The sequence below is a fragment of the Natrix helvetica genome (assembly GCF_964273705.1).
Source record: "Natrix helvetica genome assembly, chromosome: 1".
NCBI lineage: Eukaryota > Metazoa > Chordata > Lepidosauria > Squamata > Natricidae > Natrix > Natrix helvetica.
The window spans coordinates 81,958,970-81,979,190 of record NC_138548.1 but is presented as its reverse complement, the minus strand read 5'-3'; the positions used below and the strand labels follow the sequence as shown (position 1 = coordinate 81,979,190).

General features: G+C 45.1%; 1 protein-coding gene and 1 long non-coding RNA gene across 2 annotated transcripts in view; both read right to left on the bottom strand.

Annotated features, from left to right (window-relative positions):
- Positions 1–20,221, bottom strand: part of TP53I11 (tumor protein p53 inducible protein 11) — a 373,245-nt gene that overhangs the window by 269,869 nt on the left and 83,155 nt on the right. The gene's annotated exons all lie outside the window — the stretch shown is intronic.
- On the bottom strand, positions 9,978–19,959 carry LOC309384572. Its single transcript, XR_014174079.1, has 3 exons — positions 19,123–19,959; positions 18,954–18,997; positions 9,978–10,604 (listed from the first exon to the last, which is right to left on the bottom strand). It is a non-coding gene; the product is annotated as an uncharacterized lncRNA (long non-coding RNA).

The following is a 20,221-nucleotide window of genomic DNA, read 5'->3' as shown; positions in this document are numbered from 1 at the left end:
CATATAACTACAATTATACCTCATTCATAATCTTACAAATTTCAGTTCAAAATGGAGTAATGGTAAGGCAAGCATACATTGTATATTTGTATAATTCTGAAAATTTTCCCTAGGTTATGCCTCCAGCAATGATTGAATAGCAAACCTACATTAAGTAAATTTTGAGCAGTGGTGGGATGCTGCCAGTTTAACAACCGGTTTGGTGAGTATGTGCTTTGCGTGAATGTGTATTTTGCGTGCACGCAGCGCTGAAAATGGAACATTTAAAAGCTCACTTGCTTACCTTTCAAGTCAGCAATGGTAACTAAAACAGCTTTGGGGGGGGGAATCAACTGTGGTGCACAATTGAGATGAGCTAGAAAACAGGAAATAAAGGACAGAATAGAGCATGGGCAGGTGGGTGGGCCTAGTTGATCGTCAGAGCTACCGGTTGGCCTGAACCGGTCCAAATGGTAGAATCCCACCCCTGATACTGAGATATAAATACAAAATAATGTTGCTCTATTAGTTAGGTACAGCCAAGGAGCTATTCAAATCCCTCATCAAGGCTGGAATTCCAGTGCAGACACACTGTGATATTACAAATGTTTACGCTGAATAAAGTTGGTGCCATTTTGAGAAGGTTTATAGAGATAAAAATCAGAGATAAAAGCCTACCTGGTACTGATAAGTATGAGATCAAAAGTGATAAGTAAATTCCTGAGTAATTCTTTTTTTATGTTACATCTGCCGTGTTTCCCTGAAATTATGTCCTGATAATAAGACCATGCCATATTTTTCCTGTGGGCAAAAATGTATGCCCTCCCCCAATAATAAGCCTCTGGACACCCCCTCTCCAGCCAGGCAGAGTGCCACTCACCGACCTAGCAATATCCTGAAGGTGCAAAGCCGCAGGAGCCGGGGAAGGGGGGGCAAAGGCGCTCACATTGCTTGACGCCTTTGGGATATTACTGGGTCGGTGAGTGGCGCTGTGCTCAGCTGGACCGGAGGGTTGCCGGGCAGCTGCTCTCATGAGCAGCTGCCCAGCAACGCCCCTTTCCAGCCAGGCAGAGCGCCACTCACCGACCCAGTAATATCCCAAAGGCACTAAGCCCTGTGGCGCTCTGCCCGGCTGGAAAGAGAGGTGCGCGAGCACTTGTTTTGCCTCCAGCTTGCGTGCCTCACAGCCTCACAGCCTTTATAGAAAATAAATGCCTTTTAAGTGTTGCCACCTGAATTCATTTTTATTTTAACAGGAATGGGCTTTTTCCTCAGTCTACCACTCCCTTCTGAAATAAAGATCAGGTAATATATTTCAATAATTGCTTATGTTACAACAGACAACAGCAACCTACATTTCCACATAGGTATGGTGTTTTTTTTTAAACTCCCATCCATCAAACTTCAGATACCATTTCTCTCTGAGTTAGAAAAGATGGCTATTTATGGCAGCCAGCTACAGTGATGTCATGTTGTATACACATAATCTTAGGCATTTATAACATTGACCAAATTCTGTACTTAAGACGGGCTAGCATATATAATTAACAGCAGCAGTAACTGCAAAAGTGAAGAAGAGTAATTCTGAAAATAACCTTTTCTTTCTATTGAACTAATGCACTGCAGGTTGCCTAGCCATTTGATATCTCGTTTTACAGATATCCTAAAAAAACTGAAGGCTTGTAGATATAATTACCTATCTGCAGTAGGCCTGAAAGAAGAGGTATGGTTAAACTTCCAGCAGTGCTTTGAAAAAAAAGCAAGGCCTTAATTGTTCATTCATCAAAGAGATGCAGTATCTTTTTTCTTCATTGTTTCAAGTTCCATTCAGGTATATTCTTTGAAATAAAACTCTGGCAAGTGTATTTATTGCATGCCTTGAATACTATGTTGAATGTTTCTCAATTTAAAAATTAACATTGCACTGGATGGAGTTCAAACATGCATTATTACGGTGAAAATGTGTTCAATTCAGTGAGGCTTACTCCTAGGTAATGGTAGTATGCATAGAATTTCAGTCGTCATCAATTGAGGCATGCACAATACAAAAAAACCCCACTGTACTTAAGACTTTACTTCTACTATATCTTTGCCAGCTGTGCTTTGCTAAGTTTGAACATTTTTAAATAGAATGAGATTAACAAGAAATCTTAGACCTATAGTAGTTGAGGTTTGCTAAAGCCTCAAAGGCTGAAATTGAAGAGAGACCAAATCTTATGACATCTGAATTAGTTAAAGGTCAAGTCGATTAGAAATAAAAGGAAACAATATAAAGTTGGTTTATTTGACCAAGATTAAAATAAGACATGTTTCTATAAAGCTGTGGTAACCCTTTATGGCTTTTTTTTTACTGACACTGGGACTGAAAAGTTGATGATTTATGGATTTGCATATAGACAAGTGATGGGTTATGTACAGGAGGACTATTTGTTTGTAGTCTTATATTAAGCAAAGAGTTACCAAATTTCTTTATAGCTGTTGTGATGAACATAGGAAGTCACTTTAAATATTTTTCTTCTTTCTTTTCCTTTCTTAAACTTTTTATTCTATTTTCCTCTTTCTCCAACTTAACTTTGTATTTTTTAGTATTGCAATTAAAATCTTCATTTTTTAAAAAAAAAGCATTCATACATAGCATCCGCACCATGAATACCTGTGGAAAAAGCTCAGCAAGTGAAATATAATAATTGCCTCTGTGAATGTCAGTGGGAAGTGGTTCCTGGTTGATATACTCTTCCCGCTCAGAGCAGGTGCTACTACTGAAAAGACCTGCTTATAAGTAACAAGAAGTTGGTGAAATCTATAAAGTCATGCATCAGGTCCTCCTCTGATCATCAAGGTCAGTGGCGTTCTCAGTATATTGGATTACTTTTGCTTCCCAAATCAATTGAATGAAAAAAGAATCTCACTGTATTTCTAGTTTTGTGGCTGTATTTCATCAGGGTGAATAGTTATATATTCATGCATGCATGCATGCATGTATGTATGTATCTATCTTTCACCTAATTGTACTAAACAATTGTTCTACTTCATTTTCTATCAGTTCAACTCCAATTTGAGTTTTGTGTCCAGTTCTGGGTATCCCAATTTTAAACAGATTAAGATAAGGTCAGATTGAAAATAGAGCAACAATACAGATGATCTGGATACTGAAACCCAAATGTTGTGAATATAAAACTGAAGTATTTAGAAATGTTTAACCACAAGAAAGGAAAACTGAGAGGGAACATAATCACACTCTTCAAATTTGCCAAAGGATGTCAGTCATAAAATATTTCAGTTTTAAATAAATGAAAATAAATAAAACTTGCTCTCCATTACCCCAGAGTGTAGAATTTAAATTACAGAGAGGCTAAATAATTGTTAAGACACACATACAAAAAAAAGCAATTTAACAGAGAACCAGTTACCAGATATTTTAAAGCAGAGGCTGAATACCCATCTGTCAAGGATGCTTTGGGGACTGGGGAATCTGTAAGGAGATTCAACAAAATGTCATGTATGAGTTGGCAATCAAAGCCCTGCCATTTTTGAACATGTATCACCTGCACTGCACACAAACAAAAGAGCAGAACTTCTTACATGTTTTCAATTGTTATTACTTTATTCTTCCCTGCTTGCTATTTCAATTGGTCTCTTTTTTTAAAAAAAATCGTACTGTTTGTCTGTGCTAGATCATTCTCCCAGCAGACAAAGGTAACGCCACTGTGGTGATGAACACATCTGACTACCAAGCCAAACTATCCAACCTATTCCAAGACCCCGCTTACAAACCTCTAAACACAGACTCTACCACCTACCGGGAAAAAAACACTAAATTCAAAATAAAAGCCTCTCCTATCAGTGAAGAGATCCAGCAAAGAATCATCCCCAAAGAGAAATCATCCAGATGCCCCAATCTCTATGGCCTCCCCAAGATACACAAAGGGGAACACCACTCAGACCCATAGTCAGTTCCATAGGCTCACCTCTACAGAATCTTGCCAAATTTCTTGCCAAACAACTTCAACCCTACACAGAATCCATCACCTCACACGTACAAAACTCACTCCACTTCGTAGAAACAGTAAAGAAACAAAACCTACAACGCAGCGACCTACTCGTGAGCTTTGATGTCATATCCCTCTTCACCCAAGTGCCTATTAAAGAAGCCTTGACAGTTATACAAAACAAATACAACCCCCTAAGCACTGACCAACCACTGCCTAACCAACACATACTTCATCCATAATGGACAAAGATACAAACAGATAGAAGGAGCACCCATGGGATCACCCCTCTCACCCGTCATCGCAAACGTATACATGGAACATTTTGAAACTAACACCTTAGATAAATCTGAACACAAACCCAAACTCTGGCTTAGATATGTAGATGACACTTTCGTAATCTGGCCACACGGGAAAGTAAAATTGGAAAACTTCCGCATATATCACAACAGCCTATACCCCAAAATACAATTCACTATGGAAATAGAAGCAAACAGCCAACTTCCCTATCTGGACGTCCTAATCTACAAAAAACCCAATGGCTCCCTAGGACACACCATCTACCGGAAAAAAACACACACCAACCTCCACTTAAACGCGCAACCCCTTTACCATCCTGCACAGATCAACTCTGTAGCCAAGACCCTCATCTCCAGAACCAAACTCCTAGCCAACAAAGACCACCTGAAAACTGAATTACACACTCTCACAAGTGTATTAATCTCCAACGGATTCCAAAGAAAAACAATTACCAACCTAATCCAAAGGGAGACTCCCCACAAGAACTGAGACACAGAACAGGACCATGGCATCACCCTCCTCCCTTACATCAAAAACACCATGGATAAAATCAGCAAAATTCTCCACAAGCACAATATCAAGACAGCCTTCAGCACTGACCAAAAGAATCATTTCTTTCTTAAGAAATCCCAAAGACAAGATCCAGCTAGAAAATCAAGGAGTCTATTAAATACCATGCAAAATCTGCCCTGCCACATACATTGGACAAACTAATAGGATAATAAATGCACGCATCCCGGAACACAAGAACGCATTTAAAAAAAAAGAAAAAAAACTTCCTCCCTTTTCCAGCACCTTAAAGTAACAGGACATGAAACTGACTTTGAAGGAACAAAATTAATCTCCAAAACTGAACACTTCAACAAGAGAATAATTATGGAAGCCATCAAAATAGAAAAACACCCCCACAACATGAATAAACATGACAATACCTCCCGCCTACCAGACATCTGGAAACCAGTCGTAATCAACAAATGACCCCCACCCACCACCCAGGTTGTTATCACACAAAAGAACAACGGACACACAGCCAGTACCTCTGCCACACAGAATGATACGAAACAGCCGACCAATCTACAAACATCAACTCCATCTACCAATTAGGATGCACTACACAGCCAATCAACCCACTTACAGCAACAACGCCAGCACTCCACCCCCCCCACCCCCAAGATTTATAGAGAGACAGCAGCTCTGACCACGCTTTAATCGCACAAGCACGAAACCGAAAACACCAGCCTGAAGGCAAGTGGGACCTTGCCGAAACATTGCCAAGACAATCTCAATCTTACTTGGGAAAAGACCCGAATACAACAAGACCAGCATACCTACACCCGTGGAAATCTACGACCAGCATATATATATATATATATATATATATATATATATATATATATGTATGTATGTATGTATGTATGTATGTATGTATGTATGTATGTATGTATGTATGTATGTATGTATGTATGTATGTATGTATGTATGCATGATGTATGTACACACATACACATACATACAATATTCCACAATATACACACAGAGACACACATTCTATTAACTAATCTAATTTTGTCTCTAATAGCTTTGTGCATATTTCATTACTTAACAGATCAAAGAGTCATGCCGCCCACTTTTAATCTTTTGATTTGTAAAATCCCCTGTATGTGCATATGTGCATGTGTGCACTTTAACCCTTTCCCTAGATATAATAGGAAAACATTATAATTAGCTGCCAGATCCCAGCAATCCTGTTATAATAATTTCATTCATATAATACCTTTTCATTCTATTAGTAGAATAGTAATAAAGTATAGAGAGATAAATGGAATATAAAGAGATGACAGCAATATCATACTACATTCAAATCCTAGTGTCTTTTTAGATATATTGAGTGTTGTTGATAGCATTACTATAGTAATAGCTTGCCATGGCACTCTTCTGGTACTTTTTAAGCTTCCCAGTCTAGTCTGGAGCTCCTGGAGACCTCCCATCTCAGTAGAGAACATTGCTGTTACTCTCTAGATCACAGGTGTCAAACTCGTGGCCTCATGTTGCTGTCACATGACATACAACATTTTTCCCTTCGTGGAGCTGAGGTGGGCATGGCCTGCATGTGACTCATCCAGCCCATGGGCTGCCAGTTTGATGCCCCTGCTCTAGATGTTTCCAATCTAACTGCTTAGGCCTACCTCCACTTAGCTTCAGAAAAGAGATGCTGTAATCTGCTCAGAATATTTTTCCTCTGTTCTTCTAAATCTTAACTCTGGAATCAGGGAGCTAGTCAGATGGAATTATCTTAGGACAACATAGGATGATTAGACTATTTCCAACACTCCAGATCATGTCCTCAGAGTGCGGATTGGATATTTTTCCCCTAGCAGGCAAAATTATGGATGGTAACATAGAACTCTAATTGCTGAAACTGTAGCCCTTGACTGAATATGGATTAAAGGTCTGGCACCTTCTTCCTATAACCCCTCCATTATTCATAAGCTTTTACTAGACAGCCAGATATACTGAGCTAATAGAGGCAGATAAAATGCTCATATGATCATGAAGGTAACAAAAGGAAAGGCCCAAATGTTGTCAATTGGTATAATTTTTAATCAGATTCCACTTCACTCGAATGCAAGGAAGAATTCCCTGAAATGGATGATAGAACTCAAGTTATATTTCTAGGATTCACCTCCTATCTTTTAGGAACCCAATGTTCTGAAATGGCTCTTGGAAAAGCTTATCACCATAACTGCTGATGTCTTTTCAAGAGTGGTTTCATACAAGATCTCAGCCTTTACAACTGTCCAAATGCAAAAGTTATTAAGAATAAGAACAGTTTTGAAGAGAGGCTCTAGCTTCAGTTAAAAGGTCTATTGTGCCCTCTGCTGGAAAACCATTTAAAAAAAACTGGCCAGTGTTACTGTAAAATTCAAGATAAAAAGCCACGTGACTTTAAGTCATATCTGAAAGATTCATAAAAGTTTGGGGTGTGTTTTGTGTGTGTGTGATTACTATTGCAAGACTAGGATGCTTTGTCAGCAACTCATATTCTTTCAGCCTCTTTAGCAAGGCAAAATTGGTGAGCCAACCCATTTGACCAATCTAAGTTTTGTACATGTAATCTTTGCTGATAAGTCAGAAAAATGAACAATCCCTAACTCTGTAAGACAGTGGTTCTCAACCTTCCTAATGCCGTGACCCTTTAATACAGTTCCTCATGTTGTGGTGACCCCCAACCATAAAATTATTTTCGTTGCTACTATGTAACACCGGGAACCACAAAACCTGGTTGGGTGTGGCCAACTCAACATCATTCCCACCCAGTCACGTGACATCCCCCCCCGACATGCCTACCAAGGTTTCATGGCTCAGTGTTTTCTGTGGGAATAGGGTCTCTCTCTCTTCTCTCCCCCTCCCTCTCATTTCTGTTTTTCTCTATTTTTCCTCTCCCTTTCTCTTCTTTCTTTCCATCCTTCCCTTTCTCTCTTTCTTTTTCTTTCTTTCTCATTGAATACGATAGCAAATCCAAGAAGTTATTAATTGTAGGAAATTGCTTCTCTGTAATCTTTTTATAGTGAACTCTAAGTTGATAGAAGCTGGCAAGATTGTACTAACAGCAATAGGATATATATTTTGATTTCTTTTGAGTTTGACAATATAATACATTATTCAAAATTATAATCTTATTTTCAGATGCATTTTTTTTGCCATCTCTGTTATTTTCTTTTTAAAAAATCAGACTTGCTTCCAATTTATGCCTTCTGGCAAACTGCAGTTTTCTTGGCAAGAGATCTAGCTTGCCATTGCTTTCGTCATAGGTCTGAGAACGTTAGTTTCTTTCTCTTTCTTTTCTCTTCCTTTCTTTCCCCAATTTGTTTCCCTCTCTCTCATTCTCTCCCTCAGCTCTTTCATTTCTTTATCCCTCTCCCCCTTCTCCCTCTAATTTGTTTCCCTCTATTTTCCCTCTCCCATTCTCTCCTTCCAGCTCTCTTTCATTTCTCTCTCTCTTTCTCCCCTTTTCTTTCATCTCTTTCTTGCGCATGCAAGCAAAATACTCTCCTGGGCCAGGATCACAGCAGCGGGGACAGCGACTCCTCCTGCTGCCGCCACTGAGAAGTGAGTAGCTGGCTGCGCTGTGCAGGAGACTCCTCAGTACCAGACTCAGGTTGGTCCCCTTCGTGTTGACTCAGGAAAGAGCCGGAGCAGTCATCTCTGGATGCAGAGTTTCAGAGCCCTGCGCAAGGAGAGCTCTTCCCTCCCTGCACCCAACCAGCTACTGCTGCTGCTCCCCCCCCCTTCGCCTCCTTCCTGAGTCAACACGAAGGGGACCGCGGCTTGCGCTGACCCGAGTCTGGTGCTGTGTACCCAGTTACTCATCTCATTGCGCAGTGGTGACAGCAGGAGGAGAGTTGTTGTCCCCTCCGCCTTGATATTTTGCTTGCACGCAAGTGCGCAAGAGATGAGTGCGAGAAAAGGGCTGGAGCTCTTCCCGACACTGAGTTGCCTGCGAAGGACGCGGAATCGCAAAAGCAGGTGAGAGGTTTGTGCCTTCTCGGGGCAGAGAGCAGATTGTGTGATTGGGTCAGCAGGGAGCCGCAGGAGAGGGGCCAAGGCCTATTAAGATTGTTACCCATGCTAAGCATGGGTAACAGTCTTAATAGGGATTCTCAGCGTACGCAAATCCCACGTTCCTTTATTTTATTTTCCCCGCCTTGTTTTATGCCTCAGAAATGGTATCTCCTGGCTTCCGTAGCTCTGCCCACCAACCTCCATCAATCGGAGCAAACTGCTTTCCCAGCGTCTCTCTTTTCCCCTCCATGCCTCCATTCCGGTTCCCACTCACCCCCCCACCCCTCTCCTTCTGCCACGTGGGAAACCCAAGCCGCTCCTTCCCTTTGGGCCAGCTTCTCGCCAGCCTCTTTGCGGCAGGCTCCTCAGAGACCCCTGTGAAAAGGTCGTTCAACCCCAAAAGGGGTCGCGACCCACAGGTTGAGAACCGCTGCTGTAAGAGAAACCATGTTCAAGAAAACCAAATCAGTAACTTCAAGTTAAACTTTCTGCAAAAAAACTATAATAAAAATCAGCCCAGGACAGGCCTGCCTCAGCCTTGCTGGCAGAGAAGGCATGCTACAGATCCTGTGGTTAAGGAATTCCAACTGGTGGGGTTCAAGATAAAAGCTTTCTCTACCACTGCACTGACCTTTTGGAACATCTTGCTCCTCGAGTGTGATTGACTCCCACTCACCTGACCTTGTATAAGAGCTTGAAGCCCTGGTTTTGCCAGTTGGCTGGGGCCCCAAGGGGTGAGTACCCCACTGGAAGTGATTGACGGACTGATAGAAGATTCCACCTACCCACCCCTTGCACAGTCTCCTCCCTTCCTTTCCATGTTTTAATCACAATTTGTATTTTTACTGTTATTATATATTTTTCTAATATAAAATTGTTTTACTGCTTTTAACATTGTAAGCCACCCAGTCACCTCATGGTGGATGGGCGGCATTTTTTTTAATAAATAAAATAATCCCAATGTTTATTCTTCTAGGTGTTGTCCCTGGAAAGTGTGAGACTGCTGCTGAATTATAGGGTCTAAAAATAAACAGAAGTGCAACAATATAGTTAAAATGTTAATGGTCCCTCCCCTACTTCCTTCTTCTCTCAATACAATTACAATACAACATGAATTGAACACGAAACCTATTATGATCAATTTGAAGAGTTTACTTAGAAAAAAATGAATACATTTTCATTTTTTGAGGGAATCACAAAGGCAATATGTCATAAAGAAATTCATATGAATATATCAATGCTGATTTTCAGGGACATATACAGTTGATAGTTACGTAGTGTCTACGGTTTGGAATTGGGTATATATGTTGTGTCTGTTGAGTATGTATGTACCTATGTATAAATTATGTATATGACTAGTACATTCCAGTCAAAGATTTAGACCAATGCACACTCAAGAGAAAGTTCCACTGAAGAAAAACTGATTTCAAATTGACATGCAAAGGCTTATACTGCATTAATGGCTGCTACATACTATTTTGCTGCATCACTTGTTTTAAATAGTGAAATACAAGATTGTTACGAGTCTCAGAATAGCTAGGAGTAAAACCCTGGTGATTGAATGAATTACTAGAAACTAATTTACATAGTTTCATGACCTATATATCTTCTAATTACATCATGTTGAATTGTCAAGTTACTCGTATGCTAATATTACTGCAATGATAGCTCAGCAATGTCAGTCAACAAATCTGAAAGGCAAGTTGCTTCAATTTTCGAGTGTCCACACCTTCAGATAGACTAGGGTGAGCAGATGGAAGAATAATAACATTCCTACAGTGAAAAGACAACATTTTTCTGAAAGACTGGAAACTTTACATGCATTTTTGCTGCAAGAAGAAAAATGATATGGTTTATAGATTTGAGGAATAAACAAAGATGTGGATTGAGTGAGGGGCTGAAGGAATTTGTATAACATCTAAGAGAGAAGGATGATTTTAAAATTGTAATTATCTATTAAAGAGAAAGTCGGAAGTCATTTTATTTTATAGTTTTTTTCTTGCACCTTATTTTCTTTAGTTTTTTCTTTAACATATGGTAAAACCCTTAATTAAATATAAACAAATAAACAGATAAGCTGGAATGAGTGATAAGGAACCTATGGACAACATGTGAACCTCCAGTCCTGCGTCTGTATCTAAGAAACATTTGATTTTTTAAAAAATTAGCCCTGTCTTTTACTGGCATCACCTGGGACCCTCCAGCTAATAGAAAGCAAAAAGGTGCCCCTATTCCTGGAGACAGACTGCATTTTTCATCCAGATTAGTCTCTTGGTACGATTGTCAAAATTGGATTACATATCATAATTCAACGATTATGCATCAGATACAGAATATTCTTGAAAATAATGAAGCAAATGCACTGGGAAAAACCTATGACATTATTGTCTTTTCCTTTAAAACAAAGCAAGATAATATCGTAATGATAACTTCATAGTGATTGTAATAAAATCAAGTTTCTTTTTATAGATATTGTGCAAATATTGATATATCCAGTAAAAGAACGTTGGTCTTACCTGAACGTTTTTTTCTGGAGAGTGGAGGGAGGGGTCACTGAAGGGTTATTACAGCCTGATTGGTCCATTTGACTGAGAGAAAACTTCTTAGCCTTCGGCTTCTCCCGTTGGCTCCCAGTTTCCGCGATGTCACGGTCAGCGTCTGCATGATGTAAGAAGACAAGGGAAAGTCGCCCAGGGCCACCCGATCCTACCCCTCCCGGACCCTGTCCATCTACCTAGGGCGGGAAAGTGACCCCTCCCTCCACTCTCCAGAAAAAAACGTTCAGGTAAGACCAACGTTCTTTTTCCAGTAGAGTGGAGGGAGGGGTCACTGAAGGGACATACCCACGCTACGTCCCAGGGAGGGAAGACTGGGTCCCAGGGGGAGGATCGGCCGCCACCCTCTGGAGAACCCTCCGCCCGAAGGACGCCTCAGCCGAGGCATAAGTGTCCAGGCGATAGTGTCTTATGAAGGGAGTGGGTGAGGCCCAGGTGGCCGCGTGACAGATGTCCTCGAAAGGCGCCCTTGTGGCCCAGGCCACTGAGGAGGCTGCACTACGAGTGGAGTGAGCTGTGATCCCCGAAGGGGGGGATTTTCCCGAGGCTCCGTAAGCCTCAACAATGGCCAACCTGATCCACCTCCCAATAGTTGAAGACGAGACCTTTTTACCTAGGGAACTCGGATGGAACGAGACAAACAGTGCCTCGGTCCTACGAATGCCCTCCGTCCGTCTCAGATAAATACGGAGGGCCCTGCGTACATCCAACCGATGCCACGCCTGTTCTCTCTCCCTTGTTGGATTGGGGCAAAAATTTGGTAGGACAATTTCCTGGGCCCTATGAAACAGAGTGTTAACCTTCGGGATGAACGAAGGATCCAAACGCAGGACCACCCTGTCCTGATGGATCATGCAAAGGTCACTTCTAACAGAAAGGGCCCCCAATTCAGAAATACGCCTGGCCGATGTAATGGCCACTAAAAATACTACCTTAAGGGAGAGGAGACGCATGTGGACCGACCTGAGCGGTTCAAAGGGAGAACCCGTAAATGCCTTCAGGACGAGGGTAAGATCCCATGTAGGGAACCTATGAACGGGGGGCGGACGGATGTTGGCCGCCCCTTTAAGGAATCTCTTCACCAATGGTGCGCGCGAGAGGGTGGAGGAGCCCTCTCCTCCCAAAATAGTCGATAGGGCCGCTACCTGTCGCCTAAGTGTACTATGGGACAACCCGTCCTCTAGCCCTTTTTGGAGAAACTCTAAAACGTCTGGGACCGTGGCCCTAGCTGGATCCACCCCCCTGGGGCTACACCACTTAGCGAAAGCCGACCAGGTGGCGTTGTAGATTCTAATTGTGGACGGTCTCCTAGCTGCCTCCAAGGTAGCTATGACCCCTGACGACAACTTCCTCCCCTTCAGTAATCCCCTTTCAAGAGCCACGCGGTCAGATGCAGCCACTGCGGCTCTGGGTGAAGTAAGACCCCCTGACACAGGACGACCTCCTCTGGTGGAATCCTCCAGGGGTCTGTGACCGAGAGCTGGACCAGGTCTGCGAACCATGGTCTCCTCGGCCAATATGGGGCTAATAGAATGACGTGAGCCCTCTCTGAGACTACCTTCCGAATGGTTCTGGGAATCAGGGGAAGGGGGGGAAAGGCGTAGAGGAGACCCGGAGGCCACCGGGACCGAGAGCATCCGCTCCTTCTGCTGCTGGAGTCTTGAATCGGGTGAAATATCTCGGCAGTTATGCGTTGCCGGGGGAGGCAAACAGGTCTACAAGGGGGTTGCCGAATCTGAGGCAAATCTTCCGAAACAACTCTGGGCCCAGCTGCCACTCGCCGTTGTCCAGAGTCGCTCGGCTCAACCAGTCTGCCTGGTGGTTGGACTCCCCCGATATATGTTCTGCCGAAATTGAGGCCAGGTGTCTCTCCGCCCATAGGCCTAATGTCTGCGCCTCCCGCCACAGGGCTCGGGAGTGAGTCCCCCCTTGACGGTTGACATGAGCTTTCGTCGCCACATTGTCCGTAAGCAGGAGGACGTGTCGCCCCTGCAGCTGGCGGTGGAAAGTCCAGACGGCCAGTCTCGCGGCCTTGAGCTCGAGCCAATTTATATTGTGCCTGAGGTCCGAGGCAGTCCAAAATCCCTGGGCCATGTCGGATCCCATCACGGCCCCCCAGCTGTAAAGGCTCGCGTCCGTCGTGACTTGTACTCTCTCTGGCTCCCAAATTGAGCGCCCCTGTCGCAATGCCGGGGACATCCACCACTTGAGCGAGCATCTCACTTCCGGCGTTAAGCGAAGCGGTCGCAGAGAGTTGCTCAACATTTTCCTTTGGGCTGGTATCAAGGCCCACTGGAGGGGACGCAGATGTAGACGGGCCCAGGGGACTATCCCTAGACAGGATACCATCTTCCCCAGGAGTCGGGATAAGGTCAGGGTGGAAACGGACCTTTTTGTCCTGATGGACGTGATCAACTGTCTCAGACTGACCAGACGGTCTGGGGATAGGCGAACCCTCCCTGACTGGGAATCGATTACTGTCCCTAGATGCAGAATCTGTCTGGATGGGGATAGGTGACTCTTGGGAAAGTTTACTGAGAAACCTAGTGTCTGGAGCCATTGGATGGTCAGCTGGAGGTCTGCCCTGGCTCTGGGAAGGGACCCTGCCTGCACCAGGACGTCGTCCAAGTAGCACTGGAGCCTCACCGGGATGGATCTCAGGTAAGCAGCCAGTGCCGCCAGGACCTTGGTGAACGTCCGAGGGGCCGAGGCCAGGCCGAATGGGAGGGCCCGGTACTGATAGTGTTGGCCTTTGTGGGAGAATCGCAGGAATTGACGGTGAGCCCGGAAGATGGGGATATGAAGATAGGCCTCCGTCAAATCTACCGAGGCCATGTAATCCCCCTTTCGAATGCCCTGCAGGATAGACTTTAGGGAGGCCATCTTGAAGCGCCTGTAAACTAGATACTGATTCAGGCGCTTCAGGTCGAGAATCGCCCTCCAACCCCCCGAGGCCTTCGGGACTACAAAGAGGTTTGAATAGTAGCCCCGCCCCTTCTCCGGCTCCGGAACGACCTCCACCGCTCTGATTTCTAGAAGGTGTGAGACGGCGAGGTCCATGAGACGACGGCGTTCTGGATCCCGGGATGGGGAAAACACTCTGAAGCGTCTCGGAGGGTAGGAGAGGAACTCCAGTCTTAGGCCGTGGCGGACGGTTGCTCGGACCCACCCGTCTGATGTGATCTGGTCCCACCTGTCCGCATACAGTGCCAGACGGCCGCCTATGGGATGACTCGGGTTCGAGTCATTTCCCTCTGCGGAAGGGGCGGCCGCCCCCCCGCGATAGGGCCGTTTGGATTGGGACTGGTACCTGGAGCGTTCTTGAAAATTCTGCCTGTTGTATTGCCTATCCTGTCTGTACTCCTGGTCCCTGTCATAATTCCTGAAGGAAGGCCTGCGATACGGGTGACTGCGTGTTTCGGCCTTCTTGGTGGAGGTGGGCATCACCTTTTTCTTGTCTTTATTCTCCACCAAAATTGGATCTAGAGCAGATCCAAACAGATTGGGACCCGCAAAGGGGGCAGCTATTAAATCCCATTTGGCTTTATTATCGATCTGCCAATTTCTAAGCCAAAGGAGCCGGCGTGCAGCCACAGAGGTAGCTAAGGCGCTGGAGCCGAATCGCATAGCATCCAGGGTTGCGTCGGCCGAATACTGGCAGGCCGCCATAATCTTAGTTAAATCCTGATGGATGCGATCGTCCTGGATCGGGATACGATCCTGGAGTTGGCGGAGCCACATAACGGTTGTGCGATTAAAATACGAGGCGGCGGCCGCCACCCGCATTGCCCATGCGGAAGCCTTGTAATTTTTCCGCAAGGTGAGCTCCGCCCGTTTATCCTCCGGCTTAAGCTTATCTGCTGCATCCCCCGAGACCACCGGGGAAGATGAGACCAGGGCAGCTATCGGTTGATCTATGGCCGGCAATTGGATGGCCTGTAGGAAGGCCTTCTCCATGTTATAAGCCCGCCTGTCATTGCTGCCAGGGGGAGAAAAATTCGAAGGTCTCGCCCACTGACTGGTGGCCACCTCCAAGAACAGAGGAGGGGCAGGGATCTCTTCTTTATTGGTGGCCGTGTTTGAGAACATTACCATATCCGGATCTCTGGGCGGGGGCACTGTGGGGTCCCCCGTGCCCACCTTGGTGGTTCTCCTAGCCTTTTTCAGTAAGGGCTTAAACATGGCCTGGATGAATAAGTTGGAAGAGGAGGGCTGATCAGTGGCCGCATCCTCTTCCTCAGAGAAACCCCAGTCGTCTTGGCAACGGGCCTCCCCCCTAGAGGAGACCTCGCTCATGAGGGAGGGAGAAGAAGCCCTAGACCCTACCCTGCTGAATGGTGTAATCCTGCTATGCCGGGAAGGTCTGTCTCTTTGAGCTATTCCCCTGGAAATGGCTGCAGAGATTAATCGTTTTAGATTTTCAGGGAGGTGTTCTAGATCCTCCTCGTCATAATCAGAATCATAGTCATGGGGGATCGAATCCCTGTGGGACCTCCTACCCCGGGAGGGGCCTGCAGAGGGGCCCTCTAAATGATCATTTCTATCCAAGCCCCCTGTCCCAGGGGAAGTTGGGGGTGGGGGTGAGGCCCCCCGTCCTTCACTCCTAACTGATCTGGATGAAGAGGAAGAGGGAGAAGGGCTGAACCCCCTGTTGACAGAAGGGGAATGACTAGGAGCCTCAGGTCTGGGGGATCTAGATCTAGGTCTGGGATCCCTGGCCTTCTTCTTTTCTGCCCTCTCAATGGCTTTCTCAATTGCCCTGGAACGCCTAAGTTCGTCCCTTTGTAGGGCTCTGGAGGGGCGATCCTCCGCAGAAGGCCTAGAAACACGAGGCCTGGCTGGGGCAGTGGGGCCTGACTCATGTTCTTGGGCCTGAGGAGTCGCAGTTTGAGCGGCCTCGGATCTCGCTGCCATCGCCCCACTCATGTGCCTTGATGAAATAGGAATGTAGAGTAGTCGCAGCCAGAAGCCTCTTGCTGGTGGGAATGCTCAGCTTGGGCCTTGAATGTTGGTGGGAGCTCGGTAGGCCTTTAGAGCTAGGCCCGACACGTGTCCAAAATGGCCGCCGGCTGAAGATTGTTGCTCTTCTCCTCAAGCGGCCGTTAAAATGGCGCGCGAGCCTGCCGCTTGCCTCCCCAGCAGTTTGTAAGGCTTGCCGCTTTAAATTCAGGGATCGCGGCTCGTGGACGATCTCCGCCGGTCTTCACGCCCGGCAAAAGCCGCTGGCGCTCCGGTCTCGTTTGTGCGCCGCCGCCGAGGGCACCGCCGACCCGGTAGAGGCGGCGCGGTCGCGTTTAGTGGCTGCCGGTCTTCACGCGCGACAAAAGGCCGCCGGCGCTGCGGCTTCAAGGCAAGCAAATCGTCTTGGGGGAGGATTTGTGAGCTGTAAGCCCCCCAGCACGCCTGAGACACCAGGAATCAGTCGGGGGGGAAAAAGGCCCGCAGGGAGTAGGATGGAAAGAGCTTCGCTCCGCGCTGCTTTCCCTGCCTATTTAGGACCGCGATGGTTTGTCCTATTGGGCACAGCTCTATTTTATTCTAGCAATTTTGCTTTGATTTAAAGTATCCAATTGATCCAATTAATTTTTTGAATTTAGTACTCACAATCACTCTGGGAACCAATTTTAAGTCTTTGGACCTTCTTGACTGAGAGGAAACTGGGAGCCAACGGGAGAAGCCGAAGGCTAAGAAGTTTTCTCTCAGTCAAATGGACCAATCAGGCTGTAATAACCCTTCAGTGACCCCTCCCTCCAATTTCATCCTCTAAATCCTCTGGTTGAATTATTACTGATCAGATTGTTTCCATTAAAATGCAACACAAAATGTCTCAAGAATGTGTTTTTTCTTAATTTTCATGTTGATTTATTTATTTATTTATTTATATTTGATGCTTCTAGACCGCCCCCTCTCCCGAAAGGGACTCGGGGCAGTGTACAGTTCATACAAAATATAACAGAATACAATAAAAAGTTAAATATGTACAGTTGACAGTTGACATGGAGGAGGTTAAAATGCAATTAAAAGAACTGTACAAAGCTAATATAAATATAAGTTTAGACCCCTAAAATAAATACAGTAAATTAAAAAACCCCTAAAATAACCAGATATAATACATTTGCCAGGAGGGACAGTTGTAATTATGCCAGGCCTGCTAATCGGAACAGGTGGGTCTTCAATTTTTGCCGGAAGGAGCAGAGGTCAGAAGTGGTTCTAATGTCGGGGGGGAGGTCATTCCAGAGGGTTGGGCCCATCACAGAGAAGGCCCAACTCCTCGGTGTCGCCCGTTGGCATTGCCTAGTGGACGGCACCAGGAGAAGTCCCTCCCTGTGTGAGCGAATTGGCCGCAGGGATGTATGTGGGAGGATGCGATCCCGCAAGTAACTAGGTCCCGTGCCATGGAGCGCTTTAAAGATGGTAATCAGCACCTTGAAACGCACCCGAAAAACCACAGGTAGCCAGTGCAGCTCGCGCAGGAGAGGTGTTACGTGGGAGTACCTCGTACTCCCCATCACAGCCCGCGCGGCTGCGTTCTGAACTAACTGCAGTCTCCGGGCGCGCCCCAAGGGCAGCCCCATGTAGAGAGCGTTGCAGTAATCCAGGCGGGACGTCACCAGCGCATGAGTGACCGTGCGTAGGGCATCCCGGTCCAGTAGGGGGCGCAATTGGCGCACCAGGCGAACCTGGTGGAACGCCCCCCTCGCCACGGCTGCCACATGGTCATCCATTGACAGCCGGGCATCAAGGAGGACGCCCAAATTGCGCGCCCGTTCCACAGGGGGCAATTGTTTGCCCCCTATGGCCAGCGATGGGATCAGCTGGCTGAACCGAGGTGCCGGCAGCCACAGCCACTCAGTCTTGGAGGGGTTGAGTTTAAGTCTGTTGTCCCCCATCCAGACCCCGACAGCCTCCAAACACCGGGACATCACTTCGACAGCCTCATTGGGGTGGTTTGGAGTTGAAATATACAGCTGAGTATCATCAGCGTAGAGGTGATGTTGGAACCCTTCATACGCACTAAATAGGTGATATCCAGGAAATGTCTGCGGTAAGGCACTGCAGAGGCCTTGTGGAAGGAACACAAAGGTACAAGAGTTTTCTAGGTCAAGCATGCTTCAGCAATGGCAAGATGGCAAAGGTCATTTGGGGGCAGCAGGAATAGGTGGTGGTGGTGGAGTGCAGGGCAGCCAAAAGGGCAATGATGGAGAGATAGGCAAGCCTGGCAAAGCAACAAAGCCTTGTTTACCAAAGGGAATTTGCCAGGCCCAGATGGAGAGGAAGCAGTGGGACGGGGCCAGCAGGTTTTGCAGGACACGAGATATGAGAGACCCCCCACCTAATGACAGCATGGTCATCGCCTAACAACCAGAATTGTGACTACTGGAACTACTCCCACTTAAGAGTGAGGTAATGTGTTGTGTCATCTAATGACTGCTTCATTTAGCAATGGTAATTCCAGTCCCAATTAAAGTTATTGAGGACCATTTGTATTGAGCTCAAAAGACCATTGGACAAAAACAGAATTAGAAAGCTGTGAACAAAAAAAATAAAAACTTTCATATCTACTTACTGCGCATTACATCCCTACAGCGATATTGATAGATTATATCTGTCCTGCACAAATGGACGAAGAGGTTTAGTTCAAGTCAAACAGTCAAAGAACAAAAGCATGCATTGGCTGATTATGTAAAAGACACTCAAGAACAAGTATTGATACAAGTTAAAAAATTGGAACTTACTGAATATTTCTTTGCAAAATATCAGTCACACAATCAGCTTCCATCTATCCGTGGTGAGTAAAATGAGGGCCCAGATTATTGGGTGCAATATGCTGATTCTGTAAACTACTTAGAGAGCGCTGCAAAAGCACTATGAGGCAGTATATAAGTCTAAGTGCTATTGGTATCATCTGCTGTGATTCTGTTGCAAGCTGCATTCAGCCCAAATGGTGAAGTTCTCCAAGGGAGATAGCCTGAAAACAGACCCAGCTGTGAAAGAGAAGTACGGATCAAGAGCAGAAATGAAGAGCATCAAATGGTGCTTCTGGGGTGAAAAAAAAGAACCATTGGCTCAGTTATATGTGCATTGTGCACATCTGAAAAGCATAGGTCAACAGGATGCAAGATAAATTCAAAAGAGGAAAAAGGCCTTCAATCCAAAATCAATAGAACTAGAAGGGAACCTCAAGAAACTTCAAGATTCCAAGTCTACTTTCCTCAACAGCCTGTAGACTCAAGTGTAACCAAACAAAGTGATCAGGGATGGGGGCATAACAAAGAACTACTGGAAATTATATCTGGGCATTTAGTGGAAAACCATTAACACCCGGGGAATATTTTACACAGAAAGCTCTGAATGTGACAATTTACGTTTTCCAACAAATACATATGTTGTATTCCAGAACTACTCTTCCCTGCAATCTTTTATTCAATGGCTAACAAAATTCTACAACTTTTATGCAAGATAAGCATACAAAAAGGTTGGTACTTGTGTTCCTAAAGTCAGTAAATGAAATAGGTATATGAACAGGAGAGGGAAAATGTGCAACAATGTATACTAGTACAAATGTGCTTCTATACAAGTACTTTCATTACCTAAGTTTAGTTATTTTTGCTATGTTCTTAACAAGATTTCAGAATATTCTGAAAACCTTGCATCTTCTATTAGCATATGTTATTAAGAAAAACTGAAGACAAATCCTCTTAGACTTAATCCTCATTCATTTGGATGGCATTGTGCAGATTAATGCAAAGAAGTGCAGTTTAAATAACTGTGGTTTAGTGTTAACATAAGTATTAGATATTAATGTTGCATCGTATCTCATGTTAGCAACGCATA